The 16,878-nt window shown below is 41.7% G+C and overlaps 1 protein-coding gene across 2 annotated transcripts in view; it reads left to right on the top strand.

The window, feature by feature from the left end:
* The window catches only part of ADAM22 (ADAM metallopeptidase domain 22), a 1,243,161-nt gene that overhangs the window by 209,707 nt on the left and 1,016,576 nt on the right, over positions 1 to 16,878 (top strand). The window lies entirely within an intron of this gene.

Here is a 16,878-nt window from a genome sequence, read left to right as displayed (position 1 = left end):
TTTCAATGCTCAGAATCGTATAGTCTGCTCCTTTTTGTGCCAAACTGATTTGTTTATCAGTAAGGTTAAAGATAGAGAATAATGACGTTACGTTGATTAAACGCCATGGTACGTAGCCTGAACGCAGATTTTGCAACGTCCAGCCAAGCTGTACAATAGAACGTAATTGGGACTGACCGTGTTGTAACATTAGTAAGTCCTGCTCTATTATATCAATAGCAGATGATACAATACTGTACAGTGAATATATTCTGGAGGACAGAGTCATTAACCCATTGTCCACAACAGAAAGTGATTTTTCCAAATTAATACGATCAATTTCTCGTATTTTTTCTGCTGTTTCAATTTGCATTACTTTCCAAGCTTCATTGTACGCAGCGTATATACTGGCCGCTATGAAACGTTTTTGACGCTGTTTGTGTGGTCCCATTATGAAATCACGCAAGTCAGCACCGTCTTTAAGTAAAGTCAAGTGTTGCTTAATTTCAGCCAGTGTGGATTTTTGTAGCCACTCAAGGCATAGTTTGCCTACACTGTATGTTGTAACTATCCCTGGATGTTGTCTCTGGGAGTATCTAGGGTCTGGCCTCGTCATTTTTAACCCCTGTGTTTTGTTCAGGAATCTATCTTGACAGTTATTTGTGTCTGTGGGCCAGATCAACCATTTTTTCCAATCAGGATGTGTTCTGTTTTGGTTAAAAATATGGGATACGTCTATCTCAACATCTGTAGTGCTAATACTGTCAGGTGTTGGCTTTGGAATGGACGGTTTGTTTAAATCTTTTATCTTGGCTAGGCCAAGACAAGTAGTCTGTTAAATGGTATCATTCAAGAATATTATTTGTTCTGGGATCATGCAGGCTCTAAATAATGCTTCTAGACCTTGGACCTGCCAATCTTTTGTACCCCAGATGGTTTTTGTTTCAATGTTTTTGTTCCAGAATTCAAAACCAAATGTAATCATTTTTTCATAAAATGTTTCAGAATGAATCAATTTAGTATTTGTCAGCATTGTTTTCACCCCTGTCTTATTTAACAGTTTGAAATAAAACGTTTCCGCATCACTTGTGTTAAACCCTGAGAAGTATGGAAATTTCTCGTAAAATGTTTTCGAACTGCTTTTAGGTGGAGTTGCACAATGTTCCCATTGATTATAATTAAAAACATTTCTAGGTTGAGCAGATTTATGCAAATAGTGATGTGCAAAGTGATTATAACAATACATTTCTTCATAATTTGATGAACCCTGTAAGTAATCATGTTCTGTAAATTTTGCTGACATTACTAAATCTGACATCATATCATTATTACTTTCCAAGTCCCAATCATCAGAGAATGTACTCGGTTTTACAAAGTCACTTAATGAAACCTTGAACTGATGTAGATATTTCAAGAGCTCAACCGGGCCATAGATTTCATAATCCGTTTTGTCCCATGCTACCCCACCGGGTATTGGATTGGCTGTGACATTCACTGATGATAGTTCTCTTTTCTCGATGTGAGATGACTTGTGTGGCTTTAGGACCAAGTTGATGTTCTGACTTGCTGTGTCCATTGTACTGTATTTTCCCTCAATGAATTTTCCCAAACAAAGAACCATGGTGAGCCAAAGCAGGAGGAAAAGTACACCTAACACAGTCCAAAATTCAATCCATGGAGAAATCAGATAGGTTTCTTTGAGTTGATGAAAGAGTTCAGTTACTTTGTCTTTAAAAGTTTTTGTTGCTGGCGTTTCTTCAGGTTCGCTTGGATCTTCAGAGAAGTTATCGAAATCGATGAAGTAGCCAGATGCAGTTCTGTCAATTGTTGGAATCGCTACCGGATTTTCATGTGCTTTTGCATTTTTTGTTTCATCAGCACAGTCTGAGGCTACATCGTTGTAGACAGGTGTTTCTTGACGAACTGTTGCAATTTGGGCTGCAAGAGGCATAAGTTCCATGGCTTTGTTGCATAGTCCTTTTTTATTCACTGCAGGTTTGTCAAATGTGATTAGTCTCTCAGTTTGAACCTCTTGTATTGTAGCAAATTTTGGTATTCTGCTATTTCTTGGGAGTCCACTGGGCCTACTACTTATTATTGGCCACATGATTGTGGTTTTACCAGGTCGATGGATACAACTCGGTTCTCCTTTTTACCAGCAAGGGGCGGTAGTACAACTGATCTTGTTCCGTTGACAGCTAATACAGGTACTGCTTTTCTGTAAGAAGGCCCAAATTCCTTCTTCACCGCGATCTTCTCTCTGACCAGATCCCCAATCTTTGGAATCCAGACAGGCCTTGCTGGGACAGGTGGTTTATCTTCAGTGGCTGTTGGCTACTGTTTTAACTTTACGTTGCTCAGGCCTTTTCTTGTTTCATTTAAGTGCTGTAAAATAGCCAAACAATCTTTGATATCAAAGCATTTTTCTTCAACCACTGAAGTCTGACTATCAAGGTCCTGAATATGCATTCTAGTCCCGAACAATAGTTCGTACGGACTGAAATCTTTTAGTGAATCTCTTGGCAGATTATTAAGACTACGTTGGACACTTGTTAAATGTTGGACCCACCCATCACCCGAACCTAATACCCTCGCCGTTATAGATTGCTTTATGTCCCGGTTTTTTCTTTCCACTACCGCATTTCCCTCAGGATGCTGGCAATGGCCTCCTTATAAGCTAGAGAGCTAAAAGCAGGACCTTGGTCAGAATGTAGCATGCCAATTGCGTATGTGCCGATATGGACTCGCAAATCTTTGTATAACAGTTCTGGCGTCAGCCGAGTGCTGGTGTCTACATTTTTAGTGAATCTAGTCTTAAAAAGAAATTAATGGGACGCTGGATTTTTGCGTATAGATAGCCTTATGCTAACTACAAGAAGGGCCATGGCAATACTCCGGTCGGTTCGCTACTGCGATCTCTGTTGCAGTTTGGACAGCTCATTGCAAATTTGTAATGTTGCAGGCTCATCCCCGGCCACCAGTATTCTGATTGTAATTCTTTCAGAGATTCCTTGATCTGTTGGTGCCTTAGACCCAATCCCATGTGTGCGTCTGCTATTAAAAAGACTCTCCTGTTCGTGTTTGGAATTACTCTATCCCCCACTCCAGGAATTCGAGCAAAAGGAACGGAGTTTGCATCAATTATGTATGTATGATTGGGTGGATAGTTCACGGGTAGTGCTGCACAGTCGCCTTTTGAAGACGTTTTTACCGCCAGCATGGTTTCCCCGTCTATGTATTTTCCTGAACGCTTTTTTGTGGCTACGGAAGCCGGATTAGTTGCTTCCGCTGTGGCTGTGTCAGCCAATGAATTCCCTGCAACGTGAACGCCATCACGCTGATGACTCAGTGTATGTATCATGTGAGTCTTTCGTAGTTCTTTCTGCAAAAAATCTACCTGTTCCCAAAGTCTTTTATGCTTTATTGTGGCACCTGTGTCATCTTTGTAATCGTTTTGAACCCAGTTCTGCAAGTCATTGTTGTAAGACTTGACGCAGTAATGCGAATTGCACACTATTAGTGTGGGGAATTCGCGATCGGCATTTTCAAGCGCCATCTTTAAAGATCTCATTTCAGCTCGCTGAGCCGAACAGTTTCTGAGTGATTCAGTTTTGGTGACTATTGGTCTGAATTTACCAAAGCGCCAGCGACCTTTAACAATCGCGCACGCAGCGTTGTACGATTTTTTCTCTACATCGTAATGTTGTGCGAATCTGTCCATGTAGATTACACATGAGTACTGTTGGAGAGGCAGAATTTCGATTGGCAGAGAATATTCTTCTTCATATTTTAGATCTTTCAATTTTTTCATTTTCGGGTCAAAATAGTATTTCACGTCTTCTGCAGCAAGAGAATTTTCCCATTGTATCCCTTTTGGATCTAATGCCACAGCAGTCAAATTGCGTGGGCTTGTTAATGCCTCAAAGGCTGATTCTGCTGTTAAAACAGTTATCTTTTTCCCTTGGGCTTGGGCTCTTACTTTTGCTACAGCAGTGTGAACCGCATTTACAATATTTTCCATAACACTGAATGTTTTTTCAGCTTGTGTGTACAAATGTGATTTGTAAGCTATAGGTACCGTTTCTCCCTCATTAGAGGTCAGGTACGTGAACCCGCATCTTCCTGGGATGACTCTGATTACAAGGTTGCGTATGTTTTCGCGTGTTTACAATTTTGTTTTAGCTAACATGTCTGTTTGCAATGATCTAAAAATTTCTGTGTGTTTCTGAGTCCAATTGATTTGTTTGAAATCAGGTTTTATTAATTCATAGAGAGGTTTAACCCTCTCTGCATCATTTAGAATGTCTGTTCTTCCGAAATTCAGGATACCTAGTATTGATTGTAAGTTCTTCAGCGTTTTTGGTGCTTGGAGTACAGCGCATTTCTCTAAGAAGTTGTCTGCTAGGCTCTTTCCTTCACTTGATAATTCATATCCTAAAAATAGGACTGTTAGATGGGCAATTCGTGACTTTTTAAAGTTGAATTTGTAACCCTCAGCTGCAAACCCAAGTATTATGGTGTTTACTCTTTTCAAGTGAGTATCCAGGTCATCATCTGTGAGATAGATGTCATCGACATAAGATAATGCTTCATCATCATATATTTGTAGTAACTCTGTTACCCTTGCTGAGAATAATCCTGGGCTATTCTTGAATCCCTGTGGGAGTCGACAGAAATTTTACTGTGACCCCATTATTGAGAAAGCGGTCAAATACCTGCTTTCAGGTGCAATATTTTGACAGAAGAATCCATTAGAGATGTCTAATGTCGTTTTGTATTTTTTGCGCACAATGTTATTCATTAGTGCTGCACTGTGTGAATTTTGTACTGCAAATGTTTTGCAACATGAGTTTAAGTGTCTGTAGTCCAAAACTAGACGACATGAATCGTCTGGCTTGGAGACAGGAAACAAAGGATTGTTCATTTGTGAGGTGCATGTTTCAATCACCCCCTGGTATTCAAGTTGGTCTAAGATCTCCCATACTTGTTTTTTAGCTTCTTGCTTAATTGGGTACTGCCTTTGTGCAGTTGGTTGACATTTTAACTGGATTTTGTGAGGAGGAGAGTCCTCATCCCATCCTACATGATTTTTAATAATGCAGGAGCTTGGGCTACTGCCCATTTTCTTGCATATGTATATTTTCTATGAATTGGAATAGGATTTGAGAAGGCAGGCATAATCATTTCCTCGCCATGAGGGCACTCCCCGACAAACTCTGGTGGCCAGTCTTTCTCAGCTAAAAGGATATCATAGCCTTTCGAAAGGTTATCCCAAAATAGACCTCTTACTTTCCTGGTCTTACTCCCTCTATACGTAAAGTTATCTCGTATATTTTATGAGGTTTGCTAACCCTGGTATCCGCAGTTTCCACTTGAATGTATTCATTCGTGTCCACTGTCTCCAGAAGATTCATCAGGATCTTGCGAGCTATGGTCACTTCTGCTGCGCTGTCTAGCATTGCCTGGGCCCACTCTCCGTTTTTCAGTTGTGTCCTCAGTATTCCCGGCATGTTTAATTATTTTAATACTGGCTACCTTCTTTCTTGGAAATTGTAATTTTTTACTTTGATGAGCAGGTTCCTTGTCTTTGGACTTGACGTGCTCTTCCCTGTGTTCTGACCGTCCTCTTCCTTCGATTTCTGCGAGGAAGTCTGAAAAGATCGAGAGGGACGTGTATCAATATCTTGATATCTATCAGGTTTTTTCAGATTATCCCTATTTCTAAGGTTGTATCTTTTCTCAGAGGGCTCCCTCTGGGGAGACTTGCCTCCTTGGTCTGGAGATCTTTCTCTCCGCCGAGGAGACCTTCCTCTGGACTGGAATCGTTTTTGTTTGGGAGTGGATTGTTTATTTCCATCCCAGCTCTTTTTTGGAGTGTTTAAATTATTTTTAATAAAGGTTTTTTCAGGATTTTCAGTTAGTTGGGGTTTTACTGGTTTCCCACCCAAACTATCTCTTCCTAGTTCTTCATAGGATTTTTCTATGATTCTGGCAAGTTAAAAAGGTTGTTCTGCTATATCTGTTTCTTTCAATTTCTGGAGGTATGTTATGTCCTCCGTCGCCAATTGAACTAATTCTCTATATGCCTTTGGTAATTCTTTTATTTTATTTTTTCAATGTCAGGATGTGGTGTGTAGCTGGCTAGAACCGTCCATGTTGCTCCTGGTCTACCTAGTGGACCGAGCCTGGTGATGTGATTATTATGTTTTAGGGCGCCTTTAAACCAGAGCAGGTGCTCTTGGTAATTTAATGGGATTTCAACCTCCTCGAAAGTAGTGTATACATCCGGAGGTTCCTCTATCTTGTAATAGTGGAATTATTTTGTTACAGCGTTTGCTGCTGAAAAGTGTATCCATGAATAGAATTCCTCTGTCTGCCGATATTCATGGGCCTCTACCACGAATATGACTGTACCACCTCGTGATGTCAGTCCATTTTCTATAAGTTTAAGAGTTATAGTTCTTCTTATGTTGACCGGAATGAGTATAGCATTCGGGTCATTTTCTTGGAGACTTGTGTCATCCGCTAAGAGCTGAGCCGCTATTCTAGCTCTCTCTGTTTTATCGTCACTTTCCACCATTTTACTGACAGAAAGGTTTTTGTTGCAGATCAAGTTTCAAGGAAACAAAGATTAGGTGCACAATATTTTGGAACACTGTATCCTTCAACGTTGACTATACCAAAAACTATACACAGGAATCTCTTCCTATTAAGTTCCGGCGGATTTTAACCTTTTACCCACTCCAGACGTCTTTTGGAGTATTTACGGGAAAAGGGGTCTGTGTGAAAAAGCACGACTGAGTTACTCTAACGTCTTGCGTTAGATTTATCGCCTTACCAAACGTTGGGCGCAATGTAGTGTAGTTCCTATATTCCCAATAGGCTCTGCGTCTTGGAATAATATAAACAGCAGTGTAGACGTAGGACTGACGTCATCTAGGTCTCTACTGACTATATTAGACTTAAGGTTTGCCAGCTAACTCAGAGGTCACTAGAAACTTTCTCGAATAAACGAGGAGGAGTTTAACCTCCCTGGATAGACAAGAAGGGATTAGCTTCTGACAACCATAAAACATGACAACTTTGCTCCCTCAGAATAAGAGTATGGGGCACATGCATCAACCTATTTAGGAAGTGCAAACGGTGCGAATCGGTAAATTCGGCCGTTTGCGCTTCCTACATACGTTTTTGGGATGCATCAAACACTTTTTCAGAATTCGCATTTTTTTGCATTTCTTAAAAATGCGAATGCATTTAAGGAATCGCATTTGTGCGATTCCTTAAATGCAATGCATCATTTAAAAAAAAAATGCGAATTATGAAATAGGAAGTGCAAATTAACACGAGGTTGACCCTCGTGTTAATTTGCGAAAATCTGTCAAAAAGCAAAAAAATGCATTTTTTAAACTGTCATGTTACAGACACACATGTCCTTAGGACATGTGTGTGTGAAACATGCACTTTCAAATGCATTTCAGGGGTGCAGGGGGGGGTCCTTTGGACCCCCCCCTGCACCCTTGGAATGCATCAACAAATTGCGAATTTGTAAATGCCTTCCCATTGACTCCTATGGGCCTTTTGGCCCATAGGAATCAATGGGATTTGCGAAAATGCACTTAGGAATTCGCTATTTATTTGCGATTCGGTAAAAATTGCGATTTTTACCGAATCCCAAATCAATAGCCAAAAAAATGATGCATAGCATTTTGCGATTCTTAATTTGCGATTCGGTAATTTTCGCAAATTAAGAATCGCAAAATCTATGAATGATGCATGTGCCCCCTTATCTCTAGAGTCGTGTGAAAACAATAGACAGCTATTTCACTCAGTCAAGTGTGCATACTTAGTTTCACCAGAGTGCAGAGAAAAGAGAGACGGGCGTTTTCAATAAAAGGTGTTATTTATTGAGCAGTCTTCTTTCTCATGCAAGAGAAATGAATTGCCACAATTGCAATACTCATAGTAAAGTAAAGTGCGTACAGTAAAAGGAGTATTATGAAATAATACTGTAAAAGCATTGATATGGTTTCTTAGCCATATGATACTTTAAAATAGATAAAATATATACATACATATATACATTGACTAACGTACTCAACTGGTGCTTCTAAATACGCCTACCCCGGTGTACCTGACCTAAGCCTAATACGTGGGAAGGAGTAAGTAAGTAGCAGTTTAAGTTAAGTTGGTTTTGCCAAGAATCTGACTCAAGAATTCTCTTTAAGGGTTTAGTCAGCTCCGTACCTGGGTAATAGAAAGCAGGAGGTCTGGTATCTCTCTCAGGACTCGATATCCCAGTAACCCGCGAGGGTATCTGGAAACACCGGAGCTGGATTTCTCGGCAGGAGAAAAGACAGCGTCTCTCTCAGTGCGTCAAAGGGTAGGGGCGGCGTCCGTGGGCTCTCGCATCAGCTGGGCTCTCGGGCAAGTAGATAGCCTCTCTGCTCCAAACCACCGCGTGTTTGCTTAAGGCAACGTTGGTATATTTATACCTGAAAGGTGCCGGGTTTGACGTAAGGCTGTACATAAGACGTCAATAAAGATGTCACTAAGAACTGGCCGTTCTTACAGTGCTCACAGGAGTTCTAGGACGAAATCAAAACAAAAGCAATGGGGATTTCCCAGGTTGCTGGAGGTTTGGTTTGTTTAGAGAGCTCGTTGTGCTTTCTAGGAGTACGGGGAAGTAGCCTTGCTTAATGTGGACTGCATGGGCTACGACTAAATACGGATATGATTCTTATGCCTTTATGAGGATATTATTTATTTTAACCGTACAAGGGCATAATATAGAAATATCGAATTAGGTTCCTAGATAGAAACACAATATCACACGGTGGTTTGGAGCAGAGCGGCTATCTACTTGCCCGAGAGCCCAGCTGATGCGAGAGCCCACGGACGCCGCCCCTCCCCTTTGACGCACTGAGAGAGACGCTGTCTTTTCTCCTGCCGAGAAATCCAGCTCCGGTGTTTCCAGATACCCTCGCGGGTTACTGGGATATCGAGTCCTGAGAGAGAGATACCAGACCTCCTGCTTTCTATTACCCAGGTACGGAGCTGACTAAACCCTTAAAGAGAATTCTTGAGTCAGATTCTTGGCAAAACCAACTTAACTTAAACTGCTACTTACTTACTCCTTCCCACGTATTAGGCTTAGGTCAGGTACACCGGGGTAGGCGTATTTAGAAGCACCAGTTGAGTACGTTAGTCAATGTATATATGTATGTATATATTTTATCTATTTTAAAGTATCATATGGCTAAGAAACCATATCAATGCTTTTACAGTATTATTTCATAATACACCTTTTACTTTAAGCACTTTACTTTACTATGAGTATTGCAATTGTGGCAATTCATTTCTCTTGCATGAGAAAGAAGACTGCTCAATAAATAACACCTTTTATTGAAAACGCCCGTCTCTCTTTTCTCTGCACTCTGGTGAAACTAAGTATGCATACTTGACTGAGTGAAATAGCTGTCTATTGTTTTCACACGACTCTAGAGGTATACTCTTATTCTGAGGGAGCAAAGTTGTCATGTTTTATGGTTGTCAGAAGCTAATCCCTTCTTGTCTATCCAGGGAGGTTAAACTCCTCCTCGTTTATTCGAGAAAGTTTCTAGTGACCTCTGAGCTAGCTGGCAAACCTTAAGTCTAATATAGTCAGTAGAGACCTAGATGACCTCAGTCCTACGTCTACACTGCTGTTTATATTATTCCAATGCGCAGAGCCTATTGGGAATATAGGAACTACACTACATTGGTATATTTTTGGGCTTATAACAAACGTTTTTTCAGCTTGCAGGTACGTGTGGCAACTGTAAGTCCAAGTTGTCAGAAATGCAGAAATTCCATGTGTTGTGGGCACTTGAATATAAGCAACAAATGGCCATCACAATGTCCATTAGTGGTGTTGCAGTGCTTGCTTGCATGAACTTGTTTATGTGTTCGATCCCCTTAGGTCTCTTCACGTTTGGTGACTGCATCTCTGAGCTTGTTTATGATACACCTACAGTGTGTATGTATGAGGTGGCATGCATAGCTCAGTTTTGGTACTGCACTCATACACATTTTTTCATGTATAATTCAAGTGTCTTTTCAAATTTGGACAGTTTCTTTCAGGTTTCAAGTCTGACATTAGCCTAGACTTTTGATTTTACAAAAATGATTGCCACTCAAAGTTATTCCTTTTTTGCTAGAGACTCAAATGGCAACGTTTGATTTTTGAGACTAAGAAAAATATTGTTTTTAGGCAATTTTCTTTTATGTTGGCGAGGGCCCGGCAGCGCCCACAACAATAACCTTTTAAAAAGAACTGACAAAATAATACAACCTTTGGCAAATCCAAAAGCCTAGTAGCCAACAACATACAGATCTAGTGGCTTTGCCTCTACTTGCTTAGAAAATAGAATGGTGACAAAATGCAATAACTCTGATCTTAAATATTGATGATTATTCTATTCTTTACTTCGGGTTGAAACACTGCTTGCACTGCAGTACACATTTTTCAAATCTAGGAAATGCTTCTTTTGGTAACTCCATATTTAGATACCCTCATATGTGGTGGCTTGTCGATCTGTTGATATGTTTGAATGGGTGGCATGCATGTCTGTTTATCTGTGGGCTTTGTGCAATGATTCTGGCATGTTTGTTGGTCTGAGTTCATGAGTGGCCTATGTCTCTCATTGCACATAGTTGCCAGTAAAAGTTTGGTCACGTTTTTTAAGTGTACATGTGATCATGTATGTGCCACTATGCCTAGAATCGGCGCCTCAATTTGAGCAGATGCCAAACATCAGACTTCATCATTATACTGCTCATCATGCTAGGTCCTACCCAAATATTTTTCAGTCTTAGCTACATCATTCTTTATATTACAAAGACATAAAAGTGCAGATACCCACCCTTCCTCATCATCATACCCCTCCTTCATTGTTATCTCAAAAGTTGTCTGAGGTAGCTACCATTTTCACAATGTACTTTATAAATCCAAATAAATTAATGTGTTTATGTGTGCTTCTTTGATCATACTCTATGTAAAAAATCAGAATATCTTTGTCAATATTCCTTAGATTTGAGTTTGACAATACAGACGTTTCTGACAGATCCAGTTGGGTGTTTTCTCACAAAAACCTTACCTTGCACTACTGAAGGACCCTTCTTCAGGGTTTGGCATTCACTGTGGCAGCGACTTATTAAAGATGGCTATCCTTTGCATGGATAGTGTCACTCAGCAGATGGGAAACGCTTATTATACTTGTGGAGAATACAACCACAAGACCTAAGCTCCACCCTACGTATGATTTGCATCTGTCAAAATATATTTTGCTGTTGAAATGCATGCTTCTTTCTGTTAATCTAGCAAACCCTACAAAGGATTCATGGGGAAGTTACCTCAAAGGTTTGTGTTCCTGTGTCTAGCACTGAGATTGTCTTCCATCTTATTTCATTGCTAATAATAGATTTTTGTAACTATAGACAAATGTAAAAGAGACAGCCGAACTCTGTTGATTGACTTGCACCCCAAAATATAATTTCTCGTCAAGCTTGTATAAAAAGTGAATGTGTGACTAACTCATTAATACTCAAAGCAGGTAATTGCTTCAGTGTAATCTAAAAGGTTGAATTCTGATCTATTAAAAGACCTAATTAAAACTCTCATCTATAAATAATGTATATAAATAAAACAGATGTTGTGCGTTTTCATACTATTTGCAGGAGCATCGTAAAAATATGCCTAACATGACATATGTTACAAAGTAATGTAAGCACCCCTGTATGTCAACTGTTTGTAATTGAAGCGATGCTTTTACCCCAGCACTTGAAGTGTGTAAGTGGTTGTAGGTGGTGGGCACTGACCCTCATTTATGGGACTTGAACATATTTTTTATCGTCAGACTTTGACTCAGAAGAAGTGAGAGAAAAGCAGAAAAAGGAGAAGAGAGGAGGAACAGAAAGATAGGAAAAGTGCAGCAGCGTCCTGTCGTTAAAGGCAGAAGGTCAGCCTGACGGACACTCTTTCGTGTCCTGGTCAGGCATCCAGAAGCTGTACGTGCACTAAATGGGCAGGTGCCTGCCTGAGCTGAAATATGCTGGGCTGAAGTTTTCATAGCCCGATGGGCGTGACCTCTTCAGTCCAGCAACATTTTCTGTGAGCCTCCCCCTCATAACGAGCGGGAGTGTCACGTTTGGACCCGGATCTGGGCGCTTCAGTTTTAAACCCTGAAGTACCCAGGGCCAAATGTTCATCATTGACGCGTGTCACAGAGTGAGGTGGAGTCAGCAAGTCTCACGAACCCCATTCCACTCTGTGACAAGTAAGGGACTACTGCCTACTATCATTGGCTGAAGGTCAATCAGTAGGAGGAAATGGCAGTACCAATGCTCCAAGAATCATGGAGGTTTCCCTTCCACCACCGGAAATGCAGCCCAGTTAGTGTTTTTCTTTTCAAATGTTGGGTGCATGCATGTATGTATGAATATTTGTGTGTTTGTGCATGCATGCTTAGAGTGGCTGTGCACGTTTGTATGTGCTGGATGTGAGTATGTAGGTTATAGATAGAGGGCATGGCTGCGTCAGTCCCACCCCTGCTGCATATTACGGGCCGCTTCTGGAAAAGAGTAACAATAGGCGAAATCTGGGCTGTGTAGGGGCTGCAAGAATGAGATAAAGAGACTGGAAGTGGTGGGTGTTGTCAGAAAGATCCATGAGGTGATACAAGACTAGGTCGCCTTCAGCGTCATCAGCAGGCTCCTATTGAAAACGTTGGGCCCCTGCACCTATTTATGTATTCATTTAATTTTAGGTTTGGCGTTAGCCAAGAACCTTTGAGTTTGCTAAACTTTTAGATATAATATGCTTACTTATAGGGGCATTCATCCAGTCCTCTTCATCCATTAAGTTTTTTTTTCTCCCATTCCAGAATTCTGCCTTGGGCAATGGGTCAACCCACTTGAGCCAATGCTTTTCTTATATTGGCTAAGGCCTAGTTGCTACCCCAACAATGACGTTTTACAAAGGCCATGCAAACCAAAGAAGCATTGACAAAGCCAAAAGGCTGGCTGCCAGCATACTGCTTTTACCAAAACTTGTTTCTTTGCTAGATCACATCTAGAGTCTCCCAATCCATGTTTTCTGAAAATTCATTGATAAAAAATACTTAGATATATAGACACTGGGACAGCAATCTTCATCCATTTGCTGTTATTAACCCTTTGCTTTAACTCACCACAGCACGGGGTAATGGCCCAGGCCATTTCAGTCATTGGCTTTACACTTGGTGAGTGACAACATGTTGTCTGAGCACATGCGCATCTCTGCCAGCAAAGAAGTGCACTTCAGTTCCAGTGCTCTTGACCCAATGTCCACTTTCATTTTCTTTAGTTTTTGCTTACTATATGTTAGCCTTAACAATGCTTTTATTTGGCTTTGCCAATGTAGGTTTTTTGGGGCAAGCCCAGCAGCTTCAGATACACTTCGATGGTGATGCAGTGGCATTGGGCCCTGCGTTGTAAGTCACGGTCGTTGCATTGAGCGTGGACTTTGGCTTCGGGGCAGGCATCGATGCAGCGGTTCCAAAGTGATACTCGGAGTTAGTGGGTTGGTTTCTTTTTTTTGTCACAGCAAACTCGCTTCCAAGGGCCCAGGAACTGGATTTGGCACCACTTAGCAGAGCAGGGCTCTCAGTAGAGGAGCCCAGCTACTGCAGGTGAAGTCTTTGATGGCCCTTACACTTCCAACAGGAGGCAAGCTCAACTCAAGCCCTTGGAGAAACTTTAGACATCAGAATGCAGAGAGTAAAGTCCAGCCCTCTCACTCCCAGGACAGAAGCAGCAGGCAACATGCCAACACAGCAAAGCAAGCAGTCGAAGTGGCAGACTCTCATGGCAGCACCAACACTTTTCTTCCTGGTAGAATGCTCTCAGGCCAGAACTGTTCTGAGTATATGGTGTCAGAGGCAGTGGCGTAACGAACATTGAGGGGGCCCCCCTCCAGGGTACGTGAAGGGGCCCCCTCCGGACTCAATCTAGAGCTCCCCAGCAGAAGTGCGGTGCTGACAAGGCCCCCTGGATGGTGAGGGCCCCCCGGCACTGCGGGGGCTGCAGGGGCCTGTGTTACGCCCCTGGTCAGAGGTCCAGTACCTATACCCATTTTAGCCTTTGAAGTGGGGAGACTTCAAAGAAAGGTCTTTGTAGTACCCAAGATCCTGCCCTTCCTGGCCCTGGCTCCAGATGCACTACAAGGGGGTTGGCATCTCTTTGTGTGGGGACAGCCACAGCCCTATTCAGGTGCAAGTGTCAACTCCTCCCTACCACTCTAGCCTGGTGATGGGCCATCAAGATATGCAAGGCACACCTCTGCTCCCTTTGTGTGTGACTGTCTATAGTGAATTCCCAAAGCCAACTGTCGTCCTACCCAAATGTGTATACTAGGGACAGGCAGAGGCACAAAATGGTTAAAGTACGAAAATGCCAACTTTCTAAACGATGTGTTTTTAATTGTGAGTCCAGAGACACCAAATAACAATTTTCTATCTGCTCCCAACTGGAAGATACACTTGTACGATGTTACCAGGCAGCTCCAATGCTAACCTATGGGAGGGATAGACCTTGCTGTAGTGAAAAACGAAGTTAGCAGTTTTTCACTACCAGGAAATGTAAAACTCACAGGTACATGTCCTACCTCTTAAATACACTGCACTCTGCCCATGAGGTTTCTTAGGGCCTACCGCAGGGGTGCCTTACGTACAAGAAAGGGAAGGTTTGGGCCTGGTGAGTGAGCGCACTTGAAAGGTTGAAATGGCTGTTTAAAACTGCACACACAGGCATTGCAGTGGCGGGTCTGAGATAGGTTTGCAAGGTTACTTATGTGGGTGGAAAATCAGTCCTGCAGCCCTCTAGTAGCATTCATGTTACAGGCCCTGGACACACATGGTGCACTGTACTATCGTCTTACTAGTAAATCCAATACGCCAATCATGGAGAAACCAATTAAATCAGGTTTTAGACACAGAGCACTTGCACCTCAACACTGGTCAGAAGTGGTAAAGTGCCCAGAGTCCTAAAGTCAATAAAAACAAAATTCAGCACACAGTCAAAAACAGGAGGTCAGAAGCAACAAGCATTTGCAATGCAATCGGTCTCGCCTTTGGGACCTTAGATGTATTTAGCTATGCAGCACATGTTTTTTAACATGGAGGGAAAGTAAGCACCAAACTGTGTGACACCCCAGGTATGGGAACACATGGAGAGAAATATTGCCTTTTAGCTGGAAATGGTATAGTTCAAAGCTCCAAAGCAAATGCAAGATTTTAAAAATATTATTGTCTACGGGTGCTCGTGGAAGTCAATTTCTCTGTACTGGAATCTAGAGAATGCTAAAGCAATTCTGGTATTTTACTGATCTCTACTGGTCGTTTTCTATCAAGACACTTAAATAGAGGCAGTTGAACAAGCAGAAAGCAATTCTGGTATTTTACTGACCTCTACTGGTCGTTTTCTATCAAGACAATTAAATAGAGGCAGTTGAACAGAAAAAAAAGTCCCTAAACGGAGGCAGACAAGTCCTAGGGCTGATCTCCAGAGCCCACAAAACACATACACTTATAAGTATACTAAAGTATATGCAAGGGGTATCGAATGCTCGACCTAAAAAGGGGGAATCACACCAAAATATGCCAGGTCTTCCAGCTTCATTTTCTGTGCACTATGCTTCGGTTTAGTTTTAAAATAAAGATTTTAAAACATGTATTCCATTTTCTAGTGATACTTGAGTGCATTATTCATTTATGTAAGAGGATTTGGTGTTCCACTAAGTGTCCAGGTCTATCTCACAGGACTGCATGTTACATGAACTACATCTAACGAAACATTGCTCAATGGGTTATGTATAGGTTGCATAGTAATTGGATTTCTGATTCTAGTTTCTACATTTACTGAGTCCTTAGTGCCAGGTTGTCAGAAATTCAAACCTGCAGCTCTAGCAAATGTAACCGGATCTAGTGCAGAAAGATTAGGAAAGCTATAGCTCAGAAGACTATTTCAGCTCTGAAATATCAACTATATCTTGTCATGGGCAGTTCCATCAACGAGCAGTATTCAGCTTTCTGACATCTAAAGCATTGATTAAAGATTTGCCTCTCCCCAATGGGAGGTGTAATTGGATTTTTCTTCTGTTGAGGAGTTGAAAATGAGTGTGATGATGAAGGTGAGAAATGACTCCAAACTCACACTGGAGTCAAACAGCGCTCCTACGTTTCCGGCTGTGGGACAGAGGCTGAGGATGGTTTTTTTTAAAGGGGGGAATGTAATTTCATATATGGAGCAGAGGAGTGAGGGAAGCAGAGAATTACATTTTAAAAGAGTTTTAAAGAGGAATAAATCTAGAGTCTAGTAGCTGTATGGATTATATTGTTGGGCTCCAAATAAGAGGGAAGAAAATGTCATTGTTACAGAGACTATAGGACAAGCCAACAGGGGAAACCCTGGCGAGGGCCCTATACTCATCACTGGGGCAATGGAACTGGTAGATCAGCCGGGGAGAGGAGCAGGGAGTACCAGGAAACTGAAAAAGGTGGCCAGAAAGCTAGGAAGAGGAGTATTCAAGAGCTTTAGAGGCGAGCCGCTAATGTAATGTCTGCGAATCCTTTAAAGAGGGGAGCCTGGCAGCACAGTGCAGTATCTCTACCTTGACCAGTCTCCTGTTTCCCACATGCCAGGGCTTACAAATGTCAGTGGGACACTGGAGCTAGTATGAGGCTGTGTTCGAATCATTCTCAATTTTCCACATTTGTTATTTACTGTTTGTGAGCGTTTCGACCGTATTCATGTTAGATTACATGTCTGGCATGGAGTAAAATTAGCTCGAGAAACACGAAATGCTGGCATCTTAGAGTTCCATTG

The sequence above is a fragment of the Lissotriton helveticus genome, chromosome 10, assembly GCF_964261635.1.
Source record: "Lissotriton helveticus chromosome 10, aLisHel1.1, whole genome shotgun sequence".
NCBI lineage: Eukaryota > Metazoa > Chordata > Amphibia > Caudata > Salamandridae > Lissotriton > Lissotriton helveticus.
Note: the sequence above shows the minus strand (reverse complement) of the source record. Positions and strands in the feature narration are given on the sequence as shown.